The 22,891-nt window shown below is 31.7% G+C and overlaps 1 long non-coding RNA gene across 6 annotated transcripts in view; it reads right to left on the bottom strand.

Moving 5' to 3' along the window:
• LOC107442806 (uncharacterized) overlaps nucleotides 1-22,891 on the bottom strand; it is a 194,239-nt gene that overhangs the window by 164,062 nt on the left and 7,286 nt on the right. For 3 of the 6 annotated variants that reach the window (XR_015433401.1, XR_015433400.1, XR_015433396.1), the window contains exons 2-5: nucleotides 16,843-18,573; nucleotides 13,131-13,219; nucleotides 9,667-10,075; nucleotides 8,066-8,149 (exon numbers count right to left, since the gene is read on the bottom strand). This is a non-coding gene — a long non-coding RNA (uncharacterized LOC107442806). The remainder of the gene's footprint in view (nucleotides 1-8,065; nucleotides 8,150-9,666; nucleotides 10,076-13,130; nucleotides 13,220-16,842; nucleotides 18,574-22,891) is intronic. The other 3 variants (XR_015433398.1, XR_015433399.1, XR_015433397.1) reach the window with 3 other exon arrangements.

The following is a 22,891-nucleotide window of genomic DNA, read 5'->3' as shown; positions in this document are numbered from 1 at the left end:
CATATTTTTATTAAAACAAAATATTTTTCAAAAATCCAGGTGACGTAAAAGAATCTTGGTAATTTTAATTACATGGCACAGTGCACAAAAAAAAAGATATCACTCTGAATAACATTTGTTCTTACGATCGGATTTTCAAGTACATGTTCGAATGATTGAGTAATGATCACATACAGGTTTTCTTGTTCTAATGATCTAATTTCCCTTAATGGTTCCTGGGGGTGACCTCAAATATGCTAATTATTTAGGGATAACTATTAATAAAGTTCCACAGCGATGGTGTTCCCACCTTAACGTGGTGTTTTGGTTTGTGTGTGTTGTCGATCCCGAGAGCTATGCCGGCGGGAGCTTTGGCTCCTGGTAGGGTCACCCAAGCCGGACAGGTCGGAGGGGAGACACCAGACTAAGAGGAACCCACTGGTCCTCCAGGTTGGGGGTTGGGCGTGGGACTAACAACCCCACCTCGTAAAAACCGACATGTTTCGAAATCCAAAGAAGTAAATGCCGGACTGCCTTCATGTAATTTGACCAGGAAACGTTCAAAGGAAATGAGATTTGGGTACTGGAAAATACGCACTCTCTATCAGAGTAAAAATCTGCAACTACTGATCGAGCAAATGGACTCGTATAGATTGGACTTGTTGGCTATACAAGAAATGCGCTGGACTGGTAGTGGAGTCCTGGAAAAGAGAAGACACACGCTCTTTTACAGTTGTCATAAAACAAAACATTTATATGGAACTGGCTTCATCTTAAATAAAAGACTCAGCCATCTGGTTATTGATTTTCAAGCTATCTCCCCTAGACTATGTCTATTACGCTTAAAAGGAAGTTTTTCCAACTATTCCATCATTAATGTATATGCACCAACTGAAGAAGGAGATGATGAGGAAAAAGATAATTTTTATGACGAATTAGATCGCCTCTGGGGCTTATGCCCAAGACATGACGTGAAGATCATCATGGGTGATTTCAACTCTAAAGTTGGTCATGAGGAAGAATTTAGACCAGTTTTGGGAAACTATAGTTTACACGATGTCTCAAATGATAATGGAGTCAGGCTTATTAGTTTCGCTGCATCTCATGATATGATAATTGGAAGCACTTTCTTTCAACATAAGAACATTCATAAGGTAACGTGGAGATCCCCTGATGGATCATACAGAAATCAGATTGACCATATACTAATTAGTTCTAGATATCGTACAAATCTTTTAGATGTAAAAACTCACAGAGGAGCTAACTTAGACTCTGATCACTATTTAGTGATCTGTAAGCTAAGGGAAAGAATCTCAATGGTGAGAAAAGCAAGAAGAGTCAATTCTGTAAGATTTAATTGTGAAAAGTTGAGCAATCCTGAGGTTCGCAGGGAATTTCAAACTCAACTCTCAACTGAGCTTAATGCGAAAGAGGATTGTGATGAATTAAATAGGGAATGGCAACAAGTAAAAGATTCTATACTCTCAACAGCACATGAGCTGCTGGGCAGAAAAAAAAGATCAATAAGAACTGACTGGTTTGATGAAGAGTGTAGAATGGTCAATGAAAGAAAAAATAAAGCTTATAAAAATATGCTTAACAGAAAATTCACGAGAGGATCAATTGATGAATATAGGAGTGCACGTAGAGAGGAAAAGAAAGTACACAAAGGAAAAAAGAAAGCTTACAGGGAGAACCAATTTAAAGAAGTCGAATCTCTCAGGACCAACCATGAAAGCAGAGCTTTTTATCGGGTCATCAATGAGGGAAGAAGAGACTTTAAACCTAGGATCTCGCTTTGTAAAGATGAAAATGGAACTATTGTTAATGAGAGAAATAAAATTATGGACAGATGGGTTGAAACACTTTGACCATTTACTTAACTCCAATGAGTCAAGTGAATTAAATTTTACGGTCAACAATATCAATGATACACTGGTTGACACTCCGACCCTGGAAGAGGTACAACACGCTATCAACAAGCTGAAATGTAATAAAGTGGCAGGACCAGATGATATCCCAGCTGAATTTCTAAAATATGGTGGGAACGCTATTGTAAACAACATCTGGAAAATTATTCTATCTAGTTGGGAGAGAGAGATATTACCTACTGAATGGAAGTTGAGTATTTTATGTCCAATACATGTATTCCTCTATAGTTGTGACATAGATATTCCTCTATAGTTGTGACAGTCCAATGTATTGGACTGTCACAACTATAGAGGAATATCTGTTATGCGTTGCCTATAAGGTCTTCTCAAATATCCTTTTCGAACGTCTGTCTCCCATTGTAGACAGCGTCATAGTTGACTATCAGTGTGGCTTCCGCAAAGGAAGGTCCACAGTTGACCAAATCTTCACCCTACGACAAACTTTGGAGAAATGTAGAGAATTTGGAATAGAGACCCATCATTTATTTGTGGATTTTAAGGCGGCATATGATAGTATTAATAGGACTGAGCTATTAAGGACCCTATATGATTTTAATATTCCATCAAAATTAATCAGACTTGTAATGCTCACACTCACTGAAACCATTTCAACAGTACGAATTCAAGGGGAACTATCCACTTCTTTTGAAATTCATAATGGAGTTAGACAGGGAGATGCATTAGCATGTTCAACATAGCCTTAGAAAAAGTTATTAGAGATGCTGGCATAAATACTACAGGTACTATATTTAATAAATCAGTGCAGATTTTGGCATACGCCGATGATGTACATATCATCGCAAGATCTAGGACAGCACTGAGTGAAACTTTTTTGGTACTGGAAAAATCAGCTAGAAAAATTAACTTAAGAGTGAATGTAGAGAAAACAAAATATATGTATTGTGGTACAAAGAAAACCATCCCTATATTGTTTAAAATAGATTCTTTTAGATTTGAATCTGTAAAAAATTTTACTTATCTAGGATCAGAAATAAACTATCAAAATGACATTAATCCTGAAATTAGAAAAAGAATAATCGCAGCCAATCGCTGCTTCTATGGTTTAAGATCATTATTGAAACCTCACTTAATAAAAAGAAAGACTAAGATCTTACTTTATAAGGTATTAATCAAGTCAGTTTTGACTTATGCTTCAGAGACATGGACTTTAACAAAGAGGGAAGAAAAGTTATTAGAAAGGAAGGTCCTACGTACCATCTTTGGCCCTATACTCGATAACGACAACTGGAGGAAAAGATATAATTTTGAAATATATAGGATCTTTGATGGCGATGATATCATTAAATCTATTAAATTAAGTAGAATGAGATGGGCCGGGCATGTAGTGAGAATGAGCCCAGAACGAACAGCATTGAGAATCTCTAATGCAACCCCCTCCAATAAAAGGCCAAGAGGAAGACCCAAAAAGAGATGGAAGGACTGTGTAGATGAGGATTTTGCCATCCTAAAAGTAAAGAACTGGAAAACAATTGCTAGGAGAAGGACAGAATGGGAAAAGCTTCTGAGGAAGGCCCAGGCTCACAAAGGGCTGTCGTGCCAATGCTGATGATTAATAAAGTTACGAAATTGGACACAGAAACGTAATTCCTCTGATATATATATATATATATATATATATATATATATATATGGATATTTAACCTTCAAAATATAGGGCATAGCCACAATCTTGGAAATTGGTCCCCATAGTTTAATCAAGAGAGGGATTCAAAGTACGGACTTCTTAATGTTAATTTCCCTTTTTGCGTTTTTAGTCATATTTTAAAACTAATTAAGCTCTTCAAAAAACAAACAAAAAAAATGCACCCACTCATAAAATCCATTTACCCAAAGATAATTTCACGAAGATTTTTTTTTAATAATTATTACTTTTTATTATTTAATTTTATTATGGATAAAAAAATTTAATTTTGAGGTACTATTTTTATAGCATTTAAATCTACGTATTTTTGTATATCAAAATCAGAAGTTTCAACCGTTTTTAGTAGAAGCCGAGAAAAATCAAAATTGTTCTTAGAAAAATAATTTGGCGAAAATGAGGAAATATATTAAAATGAGAGAGATTAATATTATTTAAATGCAGATAATTTACGACAAAATTAACTTACGCTTTCGCGTAGCTTAACATTTCATTAATTTTAATTTCGTAGCGTAATATTTGTTTTGGTAATAACCTACTGCTAATAATTCTTTTTAAATTATAAAATACGATGTTTCTTTTGTAGTATTAAAATATTTGTAGTACTAGAAATTTATTCGTAATTCAGTAAAAAAAATTCGAATTAAAGTTTTCATTAAATAAAAAACATTTCATTCAACGAATGTTTAGTTTTATAAAAGCATGTTTTTGATAGAATGATTATTCATCAGCTTTTTTAATTTTATAGTTTGCCTTTTCTAAAATTGATACAATTTTAATAATATACATACGTATGCATAGATTTGGAAAAATATATTTGTCAATTTCTTAAGTATATATTTTATACTTATTCATGCAAATACGTAGTCATCATTTTTAAGCATCTTAAAATTTTTCAGCATCTTACATAATGTCTTAATCTTAAAATAAATTTTTTAATTACCTGTCCGCGCGTGTTTCACAGAACTTTTTTACGAATTATTTAATTAAATTTTAACGGTTCTCAAAATCCTTTTCTTTACGCTACCAAGCATATTATTTTTTATTAATATACTAATAATTTTTTTTTTAAATTTAGATTTTTTTTGAAGTAAAATTCATTTTTAAATTATTGTCAAGTTTTCATTAAATGAAAACTTAGAATTATTGCCAGCTAGCTGGGAATTAAATCTTGCTAAGAAATTAAATATTCTTCTGATAAAAACTATTCTATGCTAAACAGCTATTCTGTGCTATTTACTTTTTTGTTCTTTCTTATTTTTTAAGTAACGAAAAGTAAATGCAAACACTAAAAATAGAAAATTGTAAAAAGATTCCAAAAACGTACAATTTTTGGAATCATCTGAAAAAATTGTTTTCTTAACTTTAGAATTTCCTTAACCCTTTGCGATCGTATTAAGTTTATACATGGGTGTCATGCTGGTCGGAATTAATTTTCTTTGAACGAATATTAATACATATTATGCAAGAGTGCAAGATTATGAAGGAAAAATAAAATATTTTAATTCTTTTTTTAACTTTAGATATATGTAACACAATATGTTTTAATTTTGTGTAAAAAATATATTTTAGCAATTCTCCATCGTGTGATATCTTTCAAAGCAGTCATCAATATGAAGCCCTAGTTTTCGAGAACATGTGTCGCAAAAAAAATTAGTTCGGCATCTTCCGCCTTTGATTATTCTGTTTGAACATTCAGAACAATCTTTACTCTTTACATCTTCACAGTGCCGCATTATATGTATAGTTGGCCATTAAGCTATGGTTAACATTTTTGCTGGGGTGGCTAAGAGCAGACAGACATGCGTCTGGAACGGTAAAAAAGCGTTGGTGGCTGAGAGTAGACATACGACAGCAAAGGGTTAATACTAAGATAAGATATATCAAGAGATTTTTAGAAAACAAATTATTTTATAGCTGTAATTCAGTTTGTTAAGAGCGGCAGGAAAAAGGTGAAAATGGTCCATTAAATTTGACACTTATATGAATATCCGATTATTAGAACGAAAATTATCCAGGGTCATACCCTTTTTTTTTTGGTGCACTGTACATTACTTGGTATGATTTTATATGATAATTTGAAAATCGTTAGTTTATTGAAGAAACAGATATAAACTTTAGAAGCATTAAGAACAATAATTTTAAACTACTTGAAATTATAATAATCAATTTCCTACAGCTTTTACAATCAAATATATTTTAATTAGTAATTTTAACAAATATAAGATTTTTATAGAAAATTCCTGATAAAAATATTTAGCACAATTTATGAAAAATATTTGTTTAAACAGGAATATTGTATGAATTAAAACGTGACTATAATATATTTAGAATAATATTTTAGGCTGATTTTAAAGTAAGTAGGGTGAATTGCACAAACAAATGAACTACTGTATATTACTCACATTTTTACCATTTTTGTAATAAGTAGGGAGAGTGGGGTCAATTGTAACATTTTTTACTTAACTATTTTTAACTAACAAAAAATCCAATATATTATTAGTATTAATTGACAGACAAGTAAAGTAAACTATCCTCTACTAGAAAATAAATACCTTATTTTAAACGTTATTATATTAGTTATTAACAATTTTTGACAGTCGTGCACTTGTTACAATTGTCCCCACTTACGGGGTCAATTGTAACAGTTTATAAACTTAACTAAAACATAGTTAACTATACATATTATCACAGTTGTGATATATTTTTTTACTGATCAAAATAGTAGTGATATTTTAGGAGTAAAAATAATAATGAGCAGAGGCCTAAAGGGTTAAACTTTTAACCTTAAGGGGTTAAAAATTTTAATTTATGCTGTGAAAGGTGACTAATAAAATAATGCACATGCAACATAATATAAATGATATAGGAAACTATTGGTGGTTCTTAAAGAGTTAAGTAATGGTTTGTAAACGTAAAATTATTTATTTTCAGCTGTTACAATCGTCCCTTTACTTATTGTTACAATCGTCCTCAAGACGCCATTTCAGCTTCCTTTGTTAAAAACAATGCTAGTTAATTAACAAAACTAATTTTTTTTATTGAAATGTTAATTAAGGTGTCCACTTACATATTCGGTTAATAATTTTTATTTGTTTAAACAAAATTACTTTGTTACAATATAATATTCTAATGCCAAAAAAAGTACTTACGTAGCGTGAAAATATCTTTTGTGAGCAACTCTTTCAAAAGTACATAAAAATGGTTGCCAGCAGGAATGTACATGTAGATTTATTAAATCACCTTATGCGCCAACTAGGAACCAAATTTAGAACCCGACACTCGAAACTTTTGCTCTGTTACAATCGTACAAACCATTGTAAAAACAATAAGGTAAAAAAAAGCCCATAAAAGCTTTTAAAATTAAAGACAGTTTCTTTAATAAAATACGCCCGGCTTGGAGTTTTTTTTTAGTGAAAAGGCAGACTTTTATTTGCTAACAAATGCTTACTATTGACCAACAGTTTGAAGACACCATTTCTGGTGGCATAAAGGTTTACCACTATGGGTTAACATTTAAAGGCAAAATTCAAATTGTTTATTTCAAGGACAAAAAGTTTGTTTTATAGTTTGCTCTTGTTGCGACATATTATTTTTCGGATGGAATGAAAAAGTTTCAGGCAGTTTAATCTGTGTAATAATTTAATATATAATTTCCTGCAACGGGCTACTGTTTAGAAGTAAAAAATGAATTGCTTTGTAAGTCAAAATGTAGTTAAAATTTATTTAATCCAAAAATTGTTGACAAATGGTCAAAGAATATTTTTATGGATTAACAATGTCATAAACTGGGCTTTAATTTGGCGACGAAATTCAAATTGCTTTTTTTTTTTCGTCGTCAAGTCAAATCAAACTTTTAGTTCTTTTGTTAAAAATCAGCGAAAACCTGTGTTGGGCATTTTTTAACAGTCAAAGCAAACGAAACTTTTTGATGATCAAATTTAAGTTACCAACTTTCTATAATTTTCATTGCAATTTAAAACATTTTATAAATTTCCAGATAGTTGTTCTAATTGTAACGCGTCGCTGAAGGAATTCTCAAAAAAGGATATAAAAGCAATGCAGTTTTCTTTATGATGTGTTTTTTTCGAATAACTATTTGAACGAAATAGCTTTTCTTAAATTAATGAAAAGAAAAAAGATTTGTGTATATCAAAATTCTAGTTTATACGAGCAATAGTTTAAAAAAAATATGTAACCTGTGTTTCGAAATTTGCAGTTTTATAGAAAAGGCAGATAAGAAAAAAAAAGCCAGAGAAGAAACAGAAAGAGAAGTTTGAGAGAGAGAAGGAAAAATAAAGAAAGAAAAAAGCGAGAATAAAAAAGGGAGCAAAAGGAACAGGTAGCAGCAACTATGGATGACACTTTTTTCTCCTCCAAAAAAGCATAAATAGTATTATTGAAACTAGAATTGAGAAGTGAAAATTGAACTAAATATTTGGTCTGAACAAGTTGAGGTCTTAAAATTAATGGAACATGAGAATGAAATTCGTACCTGAGTTATGGTTTATCACATGTTGTACCTCCATCAACGTCATCGCTCTTCCCTAACGGGAAAAGAAGGCCACAACTATAAAAACTTCAAAGAAAATTATAAGAGAACAAATGTGGTTATCGGTATTTCAAATCATAAAATTGAATTAAAAATTTAATAGAAAATTAACGACACTTATATTTTACATAACGAATGTGTGCACTGGTCAAAAGATCACGGGAAAAGGTAGAAACGAATCATCAACTTATAGTTTGTCTATTTAAAGAACTCCCCTTAGGACAAAGTCTAAAGCAGTCTAATGCTGTGGAAACTAGAAAAATAGCAGAAATAGTTTATCACAAGAGGGTGCTTTTTTTCTTCCCTGATTCCCTTTCTTTCACCAAACCTATCTTAAATATTGACACAACACTCTTACTTGAAATAGTTTAATTTTGTCATCGTCTCTGCTCCAGACGAATGGCGGGTGGAGTTCCTTCCATAGACAGACTGTATAAGAGATGGTTTAAGTAAGTCTTTCATTTGTTTTGAAAAGACGGACTGTGATTTGCTTTGCTTAATTATGTTTATACGCATTGGTAAAAAACAATAAGGTAAAACATTAAAAAAGCCAATAAAATTTTGCTTTTAAATAAAGGAGTGTTTTTTTAAAAAAAAAAAACTCTTTTGACTACTTAAGAAAAGGCCAACTTTTATTGCTACCCTACTAACGTATGCTTACAATGGACGAACATTTTAAAGACACGGATTAAGGTTTACTACCATGGGGACTAACATTTGAAGGCAAAATTCAAATTCGTCATTTCAAGGACAAAAAGTTTTATAGTTTGCTCTTGTTAGGTAAGATCATTTTGCGGATGGGATAACATAAATTTTAGGCAAATTAATATACGTTAATAATTTCCCATTCCGGGCTATTTTTTGGAAGTAAGAATAAAGTGTTTTCTAAATCAAAACATAGCTAAATTTTTTTCAATCTAAAACTTTTTTGACTAATGGCAAAAGTATATCTTATATGGGTTAACAGAGTCGTAAACTGGGCTTATATTTGTAAGCGAAATTTAATTTTGTTTTTTCTTCCGTCGAAAACTAGGTAAAATTAATTTGGAATATTATTATTATATCTTTTAATATATTTATTATAGTTTTTAAATATTATATCTTATTTCCTGGAGAAATAACGAAACATTTATTGGGATATCAATTTTCTAAATTTTGTATTAAATTCAAACTTTAGGTTATTTTGTCAAAAATCAGCGAAATCTCGTGGGCATTTTTTTAGCGGTCAAGTAAACGAGTATTTTTGATTAAATGAAAGTTAACAATCTCCTATAATTTTTATTGCGATTTAAAACATTTTAAAAATTGTCAGAAAATTGTTCTGTTTCTAAGGTGTCACTGGAGGAACTTTTAGAAAAGGACATAAAAGCAACGCAATTTTCTTAGAGATTTTTTTCGAATAACTATTTGGGCAATAAAGCTCTTCTTATATTAAAGAAAATGAAAAAAGATTGTTCTTAAATTTTATTGAGAAGTGAAAATTGAATTTAATTTTTTAGGCGAAACAGGTGATCATTGAGGGAATATGAGAATAAAATTCGTACCTGAATTATGGTTTATCACAATCGCAATCGCTCAATCAACGTAATCACTCTTTCCTATCAGAATAAAAAGGTCAAAACTTGTTCTGCAAAAACTGAAAAGAAAATAATAAGAGAACAAATGTGTTATTAGGAATTCCAAATAATAAATTTCAATAAAAATTTATTAAAAAAATAGCAATACTTATATTTTACAAAACGAATGTGTGCACGATGCAAAAGATCACGGGAATAGGGAGAAACGAGAGAGCAACTTTATAGTTTGTTTATTTAAAGAACTTCCCTTAGGACAAAGTCTATAGTCGTCTCCTGCTATGGAGTCGTGTCAGTTGGCAGGGGTGCCTGAGGCCGAAGAGGCACTTCATCGCGAGGTGAGGATCGCTGAGGTGGTATGCCTTCTGGTCCTTGTAGCCTAGAAATAAAAGTAAGTATTATTAAGTGGACACATTACCCGAGTAATTATCGTCAGAGATGATGCAAATTATACATACATAAATATAAATCCATAAATAATAATAAATATGAAAACAAAACGCATAAGTATAAATACGTAATTATTTAGATATATAGATAATCAAAATTATACTTTCTGTACAAAGTTTGTCAGTATAACAAAGCAACAAACAGAAGCAACAAAAAACATTTAACGCTTATTCATTGGTCCAAAGCTTTGCTTAGTTAATAGTGGAATAACCAGAAAATAGCGGGAAACCAGAAAATAGTAATAATGGAAATAATGAAAACCAGAAAATAGCACGGATAGTTTATCACAAGAGGGCACTTTTTTCTCCCCTGATTTCCTTTCTCTCTTCACACCTGTCTCATATATTGACCCAACACTTTCAATTGAAATAGTTAAACCTCCTCACCGCCTCTGCACCAGACGAATGGCGAGTGGTGTTCTTTCCATAACGCTGCATAAGAGATGGTTAAAATTTTTAATGTGTTTTGGAACAGGTGGAATGTGATTGCCTAGCTTAATTATTTATTTATTTTAAGACAAACACTGATCGTTAAAAATAAATTATAAATTATTAAACATAAGTATTGCTTTTTGTTTTATCTTTCCTCATGTGTGTGATAGATTATTAAAGGTAGGCAAGTAAAAACAATCTGACATACAGTGTGAATTTTATTTCGCTGTTAGGTATATTTCCAGAAGCCGATATGTGTAATATGTTCCGTTGTTGAAAGGTACTCATTCGTTAGGAGGAATCAAGAAAATCGTTATATGCATGTGACGTTAAATTTTGATATTACGCACTACCGATGGTATTATGATAATTCGCACAGTTTTAATAAAGAATTTTAAAGCGTATTTCCCGTAGTTTTAGAAAATATTTTTACTAGTAGTAGTACACCGAGAAGGATAACAATTAATATAGCTGTTTTAATTGCGTGGGTATATTCCTTTCAGTTTTGTGAAAGATTTCGTAGTGATGTTCATTGCTGATTAATTAATTTTTTTTATTCATCCCGTACTGAGAATGAGTATTATCACTAGTCATAAAATAAAGGTTAATGTTATGATTTTGCTGCCAGAAACAAGCATTGTGCAAATGTTATTAATTTAAAAAATGTTAAGTCTGGAAAAAATATTGCGCAGAAATGGTTATTAATTAAAATATGTTACTCCTAAAACTGATATAGGGATGAATAAGTACATAAAATATGGAGTTGTAAATGAAACAAAAAGAAATGGTACGATATGAAAATTTATAAGCTATGGATAGAGCGGTCGCTTTCCAATGAGGTGAACCGGGTTCGAATCCCGGCGATGACGGGTCGAGGCGAAACCGCATCCGGCTTGCACCGACCACAGTGCTGACGAAAAATATCCTCAGTGGTAGACGGATCATGGGTTGGAGTCCCCTTGCCGTCGGGCTAACCGTGGGAGGTTTTCATCTCCCTGTAACGCTAATGCGAGTTAGTTCCATCAAAAAGTCCTCCATGAAGGCAGATTTCTCTCAAGACTTAATCCAGGAGTTCCCTTGTCTTCTGGATAGGGTGATAAATTACAGGTCAACGGAGTTGAATATGGGTCATTGTAAAGCCGAAAATTGGGTCGGCTGTACAAAGACTATTATAAAATCGAAACGCCATGTGGATTTACGATACTATAAGCGTCAATTGAGAAGTGATTATTTAAAAGGGGAAGTGTAGAAATAATATTAACTGATGAGTAAACGGAATTTTTAAAACCCCAAGTAAAATGGTAGCAATTAAACTCTGAATCAGCTGGTTATTCAGGGCTTTATTAGCAATAACTGCCCAAAAAACACAATGAAATAAGTGCAATAAAACTTGCAAAAGTAAATAAGGGTTATAATATGCGGATAAGTAAATAAGTGCATTAAAAAAAACATCTAGATTTTCTTTTAAAATGACGTGAAAATTCGTAGCAATAAATGAATGATTGAAAGACTGCATGGATTAACGAATATCGGCGCAAACCGAGTGTGTCAGAGTGAATTCTAGGATCTGCTATTCGAACTTCATGTGCTGTAATAACATCAATACTAAAAATGAAAAACTAGAATATCATAATAACTAAGCTGTAAGAAACATCGAAATTTTTAAAGAAAAGTAGAAATTCGTAGCTATAATGTCGAAAAGTGTGATCAAAACATATTTATGAAGGAATCGGTGCGAGTTGTGAGCGATGATAAAGTCAAATGGGTGATTTAGAATTTTCGTGTGAGCAATATATTAAAAATATTGGATAAATTTTATTTCAACGAAATTAAAAAGAATAATAACACTAAGAGGGACAAATGTACCGCATTAATTAATTCGTTTACTACAAATCTGAATTTGTAACTTAATTAAATATGACTGTGAGTGGGGATTAACATGATGTTTTAAAAAAAAATAAAGAAAGAACATGATTTCTCTAGAGCGAACTATCTTTTAAACTTTCACAAATTCGGATTTTTTTATTTTATTTTATAATCACTTTATTTGAAATTCTACCTGAAGCCAGTCATTATCGATGACATTATCATTATCGATGTCATTATCGATTTTTTTAAATTCTCAAATGAGAACAGAAAAATCATGAGCATTTCTATCCCATCTGATTCACGAGAAAGGCATCTTTTGAATATCTGCAGCGAAAAAATAATCCTTCAAAAATTTATGAAGGAAAGAAAACGAAAATATTTTATTCCTCAAAAGAAAAATCTTTTCTGCGAGGACCATATAACGATTCTGCCACCGGCCCTGTTCTTCATTAAACATGTAAAATAATAGGCAATTTCATACACGCTACGGACTGACTAAATGGATTGTGAAAACCAAGCTTTTTGCGTTCGTGGTGAAAATCGACGTAGTGTGAAAGAATCTAATTTTCAAAAAAGAAACTGATCGCAACGTTGGGCACAAAGTGTTTTTAAAAACAAAAAGAAATACAAATTCTACTGCAACTAGAAATTGTAATTTATGGAAAAAGAGAATAAAATTCTTACCAGAACTATGTAGCACCATATTATGCAGCGCAATCATCTATTATGCAGCGCAATCTTTCCGATCTAAAGAATAACGGCAACAAATTGTCCTGCAAAAAATGCAGAGAAAACAATAAATATAAACAAATGTTCTAATAAGCATTTCAAATAATAAAATTTAATAAAAATTTATTAATTAATTCACAACACTTTTAATTTACAAAACGAATGTGTGCATGGTGTGAAAGACTACTGGGAAGCAAATGAATAACAAAGAAGAGATGTCTTAAGTTTTTAAAATGCTTTGATAAGACTTGTTCTTGATTAGTTCTTTAATATAAATACTGAGCATAAAGAATAAATTAAAAAACCATTAAGCATATGTATTGCTTTTTAGTTTTTCTTTCCATCACAAAGCATGCATACGACTTGTTATTAATGGTAGACACGAAAAGACGCAAGATATACAGATTTGTGTGCTCTCAAATGGAGTTCCATGAAAAAGCTAGAGGTCTAAGACCTAGGACTTTTTTTAAAGTTTTCTTTAAACATTTTTGAAACCTACAAGTTATACTTAGATCCAATCACTAAATCTTTATTTTCTTAATATTTCGGATGTCATTAAGAAATAATTTAAAGAGAAATTAAGGAATTATACTAAAGCCAAAGAAAGATAAATGGTAAATACTTTTTTAAGAAAAAAAGAATTTTTCCTGTAATGTATTGAATAAATTGTTGAAAAGACACACAGTTTATATAAAATTTCTTTAGTATTTTCCAACAGCGATGTTCACATCAAAAGGAAATAACTTATTCGTTAGTAAAGAAATGTGCTTCAAACAGCTATTTTCAACATTCATATAAGTTCTTTATAGCTTTCATTTCAACAAAAGGCAAACTTCGGCTTATTTCATTCATTTTTACCTTATGTATATAGGATGAAAAAAATATCTTATCTAGATTCAGCTTAAGGATTGTGAATTTAACTTTCGAACATCAAACCCAATTTAATATACGAAATCGCATTTTTCAATTTTAAAGATATGAAAAACATTCATTCCTCTTTTTAAATATTTTGAAAATAAAATAGTCCTTTATTGGTTAATAAATTTATAATTGACTTTTAATAGTTTTTAATAATTAGTCCTCCTTTGGTTTCATATTCACAACTGCTAATGAACTTAATTTTATTTTCATTTTATAACTGGCGTCGAACAGTCGATCCAATGTTTTTGAGCTTACGACTACTAATATTCCGTAGCCTTGTAATTTTGAACCAAATTCAGAAGACAATGGAACTCCTGAGTCAAGTATTGGGAGAAGTTTGTCTTTGTGGAGGACTTTTTGATAGAACTAACACGCATTTGCGTTAAATAGAGAGGAAGACCACGAAAATCTCCGATGGTTAGCCTGACGGCAAAGGGACTTCAACCCATGATTCATTTACCACTGCGGATATTTTAGGTCAGTACTGTGGTCGGTGCGAGCCGGGTGCGGAATTTGTATCGACCAGTCAAGGCTGGGATTCGAACCCGGTAAAAGAAGTTTGATCATTAAGGGTTTTCACGGATCAAAAATATTGTAAACCGCTAAGCTAAAGTATCGCAGAATAATTTAAAATGTTACTTCGATTCAAACTCTTAGCTAACCAAACTGATTAATTTTTCACTGGCTCAGGGCCTAAAGCGTTTGCCTTCCAATGAGGTGACCAGGTTCAAATTCCAGCTATGGCTGGTCTATACGAATTCCGGCTTGCACGAACCACAGTGCTGACGTAAAATATCCTCAGTGGTAGATGGATCATGGGTGAGAGTTACCTGGCCGCCAAGCTAACCATGAGAAGTTTTCGAGGTTTTCCTCTCCATATAATGCAAGCGCGGGTTAGTTGCATCAAAATGACCTCCATGAAGGCAAATTTCTCACAGTACTTAATCCGGGAATTCTCTTGTCTTCTGAATTGGGTTCAAAATGACAAGGTTACGGAGTTCAACATTAGTAGGAGAGAGTGGGGTCAATTGTAACATTTTTTACTTAACTATTTTTAACCAACTTTGTTAATTGACAGACGATCATCTGTCAATTAACTTTACTCGAGTAAAGTAGACTATCCTCTACTAGAAAAAAAATACGTTATTTTAAATGTTATTATATTAGTTATTAACAATTTTTAACAGTCGTGAACTTGTTACAATCGTCCTCACTTACGGAGTCAATTGTAACAGTTCATAAATTCAACTTAAACATAGTTAATTATACATATTATCATAGTTGTGATATATTTTTTTATTGGTCAAAATAGTAATGATATTTTAGGAGTAAAAATAATAATGAGCAGAGACCTAAAGGGTTAAACTTTTAACTTTAAGGGGTTAAAAATTTTATTTATGCTGTGAAAGGTGACAAATAAAATAATGCACATGCAACATAATATAAATGATATAGGAAACTATTGGTGGTTCTTAAAGAGTTAAGTAATGATTTGTAAACGTAAAATTATTAATTTTCAGCTGTTACGATCGTCCCTTTACTTCTTGTTACAATCGTCTCCAAGACGCCATTTCAGCTTCATTTGGCAAAAACAATGCTAGTTAATCAACAAAACTAATTTTTTTTTATTGAAATGTTAATTAAGGTGTCCACTTACATATTCGGTTAATAATTTTTATTTGTTTAAACAAAATTACTTTGTAACAATATAATATTCTAATACCAAAAAAAGTACTTGCGTAGTGTGAAAATATCTTTTGTGATGTAACTCTTTCAAAAGTACATAAAAATGGTTGCCAGCAGGGGTGTACATGTAGATTTATTAAATACACCTTGTGCGCCACCTAGGAACCAAATCCAGAATCAGACACTCGAAATTTTTGCTCTGTTACAATTGACCACACTCTCCCCTGGTCTTAAGCCCGAAAAATTGGGTTACCTGTTTAACGACGGTTGTAAAATAAAATCAATTTGTAGAAGTTAGGTACAAAATGTTTAAACTGTAACTTTTTTAGCAGTTGAGAACATAAAAAGTTTTGACAGGCTAACAATTCCGTATTTAACGGTTAATGTTTGGTGTAAAATTAAAACACGTGGTTGTTTGGTCATAAATAAGTGAAAACTATTTTTTGACCTTATCTAACGACAATTTATTTTTTGTTCTAACGTAAGGTGGTTCAATAAAAATAACACCGGCACACAACCCTGTACTTTATCTTTCCGGATCCAACCAGTTGACCGCTGCCACCAGATATTTTATTTTGAGAGAGAAATTTTATTGAAACTTTTGTATTTCTGGATCATACGTTGATTAAAACTTGCTTTTGAACTTCTTGTCACATGAGCAAACGATTTTCTACTATAGCGCCTACTTTTGAATGAAAAAAAAAAACAATCTTGTGTTTCGTAGGTCAGAACTCAGCTAAAATTTGATTCGCTTATAACAGTTTTTTAACTGTGATGGCTAACAAAAATTTTTGTCGAAAATTTTGTTTGACAAAATACGTAAAGAAGGAAATTATCAGTTTTATTTAAAATTTTAAATCTAATTATGTCATAAAAGTGCTTATTTTTCTATTCAAGGAAATTTTATAAAATATAGTGTATATTAGGTATTCATTTTTCTGGGTTACTTTTTAGTTTGAAGTTGTTTATTAACTGTATCGTGAAATATGTTTTCAGGGTTTAAATTTAACTACAGGATATGAAATAATTGACAAAATGGATTAAAATTAAACTTACTTACAGAATAAGCAGAAAGCATCTTTCTTTAGTATCTAAACTCATATTAGGAGGTTCAAAATCATTCTGGAATTAATCTCAGTCACACAGATTCCAAATAACGAACTAGATCCAATTTTGTCAGGTTGTTCCCTATTTATCAGACTACTGTGAAGAAACATATCCTACAAACCTAAATTACATTACATTATAATAAACTAGAGACAGCATTGATATCAAATAATTTAAAGTCCCAAAAAACCAAAAAATTTAAAAAATCTGAAAAAATTAATAAAATCTGAAAAGAAATTAAGTTAACGACATTAAAAGCACACAGTACAAGGAAAACGACTTAACAATCACTAAACTAATAAACACAGAGATAAAAAAAACATGGGGTGGAAAACTAATTTACATCAGATCAAACCAAGAAAAAAAAATCTGAATAGCAGAACATTAAAAAAAATTCCTCGAAATATCTATCAAACACATTAAAAACACTTTAAGAAATTGTAAAAAATAAATAAATAAATAAAAAGGTTGAAAAAAATTGTAAAAATATACATACTTTTTCATTAAATAATGGAAATATTATAAAAGTGAACCCAGTGAAAGATGAAAATCAAACATAAACAAGATAATATAAACAAAAAGGAACAAAAACAACGAACACAAATTTCATTCGATGCACAGAAAGAAAAATGCTACCATTAAAAACATAAACAAGATCACACACACTGGAACGAAATCGAAGAAACATTAGGAAAAAGTGGTATACCAATTAGAAAAACAAAACACCCATTCATAAAGCTAAAAAAAATAATAAATTGGGAAAAGAAACATTGGAGAGAAAAATTATCCAAAAAAATAAATAAATTAACCATTGAAAAAAAAACGAACAGAGATTGTAAATGAAAAGCCAACACGCATTGGAAGTGAAAACCAAACACACATCTGCATGAAACCCAACCACAAACTAACATAAAAGTGAAAAACGTCATAAAAAATTCATCTATTTGAAAAACACTAGAAAACAGAGTGAAAAGAAGAATAGAGAAAAGGGTGGAAAAATTGGATTAAAGATTTGGATCAATTGGACTGGAGAATCATGATTTGGAAAGTAAAATAAAAAAAATAAAAAAGAAATGAATAAAGGAAACATAACTCGAACAAACAGAGATCTAATACTAATATAAAAATTAATAGATATAATAATTAGAATTTGAAAACGAAAATAAAATAAAATGAAATTCGTCGCTTGTAATTCGAATAAAAAGAAAAAGGAAATACGCCAAAAATCCGATGAAAAAAATTAGAATAATGGATAAAAGCGTTCGATGTCGAATGTTGTTAAAACGGAATGAACAAAATTCGCCGCATGTAAAAGCGGGCAAATCTCGAACGTATGTTGCGAGCGGCACGCTGGAACGAAAATGTGCTAGTCGTCGGAAAAAAGAAAAACCCGAAATAAATTAATTCTGTTTCATATCCAAAGAAAAAAATGCATTAAAGCCACTTTACCTCATTCCAGCAATAAATGTGCGTGTACTTCCAGTATCGCACCAAGCATAACTCAGGATAAATAAATGTCTTACCTTACAAGTGTGAACTTACCTATCAACATAAGTACAAAAAGAACGCCCTTCAAAAAGTCTTTTTAAAGTTAAATTAAAACTTACCAATACTTTTTAGTTATTTTATATTGATTCATTTCATGAATGTTAGACACATAAATACTGAAGTTTATCTTCTGATTCTAGTTAGGAAAAATGAAGAAAATTAAATTCTATTCATAATGGCAAATCGTAATATTGAATTGCATTTATTAATACTCATTCATTTAAGAAAAATAGTTTGTTCCTTATGCATAGCAATTTACTTAAACAAGATATATTTAAACATTGAAAGTAAAAAACACATTTACAGTAACGATTGTTTTGAAAAATACTTTGAAATGTGTAGTCTATTGCGATGTATTATAGCAGTTGTGAAACTTCTCAGCACCTTTGTTATCATTTGTAAACTTAATAAAGTTTAAAATAAAACATTGAAGTAATCTTTCATAGTCTTGAATTTTAATTATTTAATGTATTCATAGGAATCAAATCGTTTATAATAAATTGTATTCACATAGCAGAGCTACCAACATAGTTTCAAAGAAGAAAGTAAAAAAGGACCATCTTGTAGTTAAAAATATAACTTAAGAGGAAAATGTATATTTAAAACCATTTACATTCAGTTACTACAGCAAATCATTTAGTCAAGTCTATTTTTTTTTTGTAAAATGTTGCTTAAACAGGATTGATTAACAAGGGAAAGACTCGATTTGAGAAATTCACAATGTAAGGAAACGTGGTTTAATAGAAGCATAGCTTGAGGGTGCTCACCTCTTAAAATTACCTCCAAAGAAAAGAATTTTAAAATGTAAGCGTTCCTTATACGAGGGTTGCTATTTATATTTCTAGCCTTGGCAACAGTAAGTGTTGCTAGGCCACCGCAGACGATTTCAATCGAAAGTTTGATATTTTTCAACATAAATTCAGCGGACAATTTACCATTATAGCTTCATTTGTGTTGTTGACAGTAAATTGAATCGTGAACATTTTCGTGCCATTATTTTTCATAACTTTCGACGTGGATTGTCAAGACAAGAGTGCTTCGATGAACTTAATTCTTTATTCAGCGATAAAGCGCCATCCTACAGCACTGTAAAAAATTGGTATAACGAATTTAATCGTGGTCGATGTTCAATTCAGGACGAATCCCGTGCAGGTCGTCCAAAATCCGTTGTTATGCCAGAAAAGATCGATGCTGTGCGTGAACTGATAAAGCAAGATCGTCATGTGACATACCGTGAGATAGAGGCGTCTTTGGACATTAGTATGACTAGCATCAATAAAATATTGCATGAACATTTGAGCTTAAAAAAAATTTGTTCGCGTTAGATCCCGCATAATCTGACGAACGCTCAAAAAAAGGCTCGTGTCGATTGGTGCAAGGAAATGTTGGAAAAATACGTTCAAGGTACATCAAAGGCTGTGTATAACATCTACACAGGTGACGAATCATGGATCTATGCACATGAGCCGGAAACAAAACAGCAATCAACTGTATGGGTCTTCCAACGCGAGGCAAAACCAACAAAAGTTGTTCGAGGAAGAAGCACATCGAAACAAATGATTGCCTGTTTCTTAGGCATTAACGGTCATGTGGCAACAGTGGCGTTAGAGAAACGCAGGACGGTCAATTCTGATTGGTACACGACCATTTGTTTGCCAGAAGTCATCGGAGAAATTCGAAAAAAGCAGAAGAACAGGCGAATCATTCTTCATCATGACAATGCGAGCTCTCACACATCGACTCAAACAAAGGCATTTCTGACGGAGCGAAAGATCGAACTGATGGGTCATCCGCCGTACAGCCCTGATTTGGTACCCAATGACTTCTTCTTATTCCCACACATCAAAAATAAATTACGTGGACAACGATTTTCGACCCCCGAAGAAGCGGCTGATGCATTCAAAATGCATGTTTTGGAGTTACCTCAATCGGACTGGAAAAAGTGGTTTGAAAATTGGTTTAAACGCATGCAAAAGTGTATTGATCATCATGGAGAATATTTTGAAAAACAATAAAATCAATTTCGATCCTACATATTTGTTTTTTCATTATTAGGCCAGAAATATAAATAGCAACCCTCGTATAATGGTAAAATCTCCTATAGCCCTTAAGGGCATTTTTCAAAGTAATGTTAAGTTAAAACATACTTGGTGTTGAGATTGATTTAGAAAAATAATTAATTTAGCTTATTACCAAAAATTAATTTAAACTTCAAGACCATTTTTTTGGAAGGTGAATGGGGTTTTTAAAATTTAACCAATTTTTATTTTATTTTATAACAGTTGTTGAACAGCCGACCCACTTTTTGGGATTACGACTACTAATGTTCAAATCCGTAGTTTTGAATCCAATCAGGAAAACAAGGAAACTCTTGAATCAAGTATTAGAAGAAATTTTGCCTTCGTGGAGGACATTTTTTGATGGAATTAATCCGCATTTGCGTTACATGATGAGGAAGACCACGAGAACCTGTTATAGTTAGGCTAACGGCAAAGGGACTCTAACCCCACTATCCCTGTACCACTGAAGATATTTCATGTCAGCACTGTGGTCGGTGCAAGCCGGATGCGGATTCGTATCGACCAGCATTCGCATGGATTCGAACCCAGTTCACCAAATTGTAAGGCGAACGTGCTCTATTTCTGAACTGTCGCGGCTCAAAAATTTCACCTATTGTAAAAAAAATTCCTATAAACTGGAATGCTTGCTATTATAAATGCAAAAAGAACTCCATGAAAAATAATGAAATTAGATTTATGTAACATAACTCTTCATTGTTTTTTCTTCTCTTGTATTTTTTGTGGTTCAATGGTTGCATAAATAACAGGCTGGAAAATAGATTCTCATCGACATTGAAAAACTTCATAAAGTAGGTGAGAATAATACTTACGAAGGCCTTATAAAGGCTAAAAAAAAACTTCACTTATTAGGAAATCTCACCCCAATTTGATATTTAGACAAGATATAATAGATTTTATATTTAGATGAGAACAAGTTTTGAAATTTAAAATTGTAATTTGGTTAAACATCTCTTTAATGAAATAATAATAATAAAGAGTTTTAATAACTTTGGGGAGAATAATGTCAAAACAATTGTAGATCAACGGGTGAGAACTGTATAGGTCCATTTTTCGCCAAACCGTTTGGATGTCCATTTTTCGCAAAACTGATTGGATTTCCGTTCGTTGCATTTTAAGAATCTGTTCTCTCAGAGAGTTATTATGCAGTGAAGATAGGCAGTGCAGTTCACAAGCGGCTATAGTCCATGCGATTTCATTTTTTTGTCTGAATCAGCTCTTATGGACATTAACAGTTCTTTCCCTTTGATCTTCAAGTGTCAAAAGTAAAATCAACAACTTTATAAATTTGAGTTATTAATTTATATTGTTTTTAAATAAAATAATGAAGACATCAATTTTAAACAATAGATCTAAATCATAAGATACGTTTCTGTGTACTCCAATAACAACAAGTCTGCTATAAGTTTCGAAGTAACCAACGAAAAGTTAATATTAAAAGGTACAAAAAATGGACATTTATAAAACAATTAAAAAGATTTCCTTCCGTTATTGCAACAAAAAGAGGAAAATTCAGTTTAGCAGCTGATTTAGCGAGCAATGAAAAAGGGCAAGAATGAAGGCATTTTATTTATATCTGGAATTCGAGCAGAGAAAGAAAAATCTAACACCATTTCAACTCATTTCTTTCTTACAATCTTAACCTCTTAAGCCGCGTTGGCTCAGGGGATAGAGAGTTCGCTGTCCAATGGGGTGAATCGGGTTCGAATCCCAGCAATGGCTGCTCGCTAGGAGTTAAACAGTCGGCTATCGCCAACCACAGTGCTTACGTAAAGTATCCTCAGTGATAGAAAGTGATATTTTAAAGTCCTCTTGCCATCAAACTAACAGTTCGTGGTTTTCCTCTCCATGTAACGCAAATGCGGGTTAGCTCCATCAAAAAGACCACCACGAAAGCCAATACTTGATTTCTTTTCTTCCGGATTGGATTCAAAATGACATGACAGGGGAGTTGAACATAGGTAGTCGTCAGATCTGTTCCATCATTAAATAAACTCCTTTAAAGTTTACAAAGCAAATACGAGCGCTATCAACGGCTAACTCATTTTCCTTCTTGAAAAGGGGAAAAGATAGATAACAAACTAATGCTCTTTTTGTTGACCTCCTATAGCATTTACCTTCTCTGTTTACTACGGAAAGCAAAATGCAGTGCTCATAATAACGTCACACTCTAATCTTTGTTATCCTTTTAACATTAAATTATTATACACAGTCCGCTATGACGACATTACTCATACGGAATTCTTGTTTTGACAAGCTATAAACAACTACGCATTTTTAACCATAAAACAAATAAAAAATAATGAGGAATAGTTATTGATAAAACTGAAAGTTGATTTCAATAGTTATGCACCAATAAGGGAAACAAGAGACTAA

The sequence above is a fragment of the Parasteatoda tepidariorum genome, chromosome 4, assembly GCF_982258835.1.
Source record: "Parasteatoda tepidariorum strain Cologne lab strain chromosome 4, Ptep-v5.0, whole genome shotgun sequence".
Classification (NCBI taxonomy): domain Eukaryota; kingdom Metazoa; phylum Arthropoda; class Arachnida; order Araneae; family Theridiidae; genus Parasteatoda; species Parasteatoda tepidariorum.
This window is presented reverse-complemented; position numbering and strand designations above follow the sequence as displayed.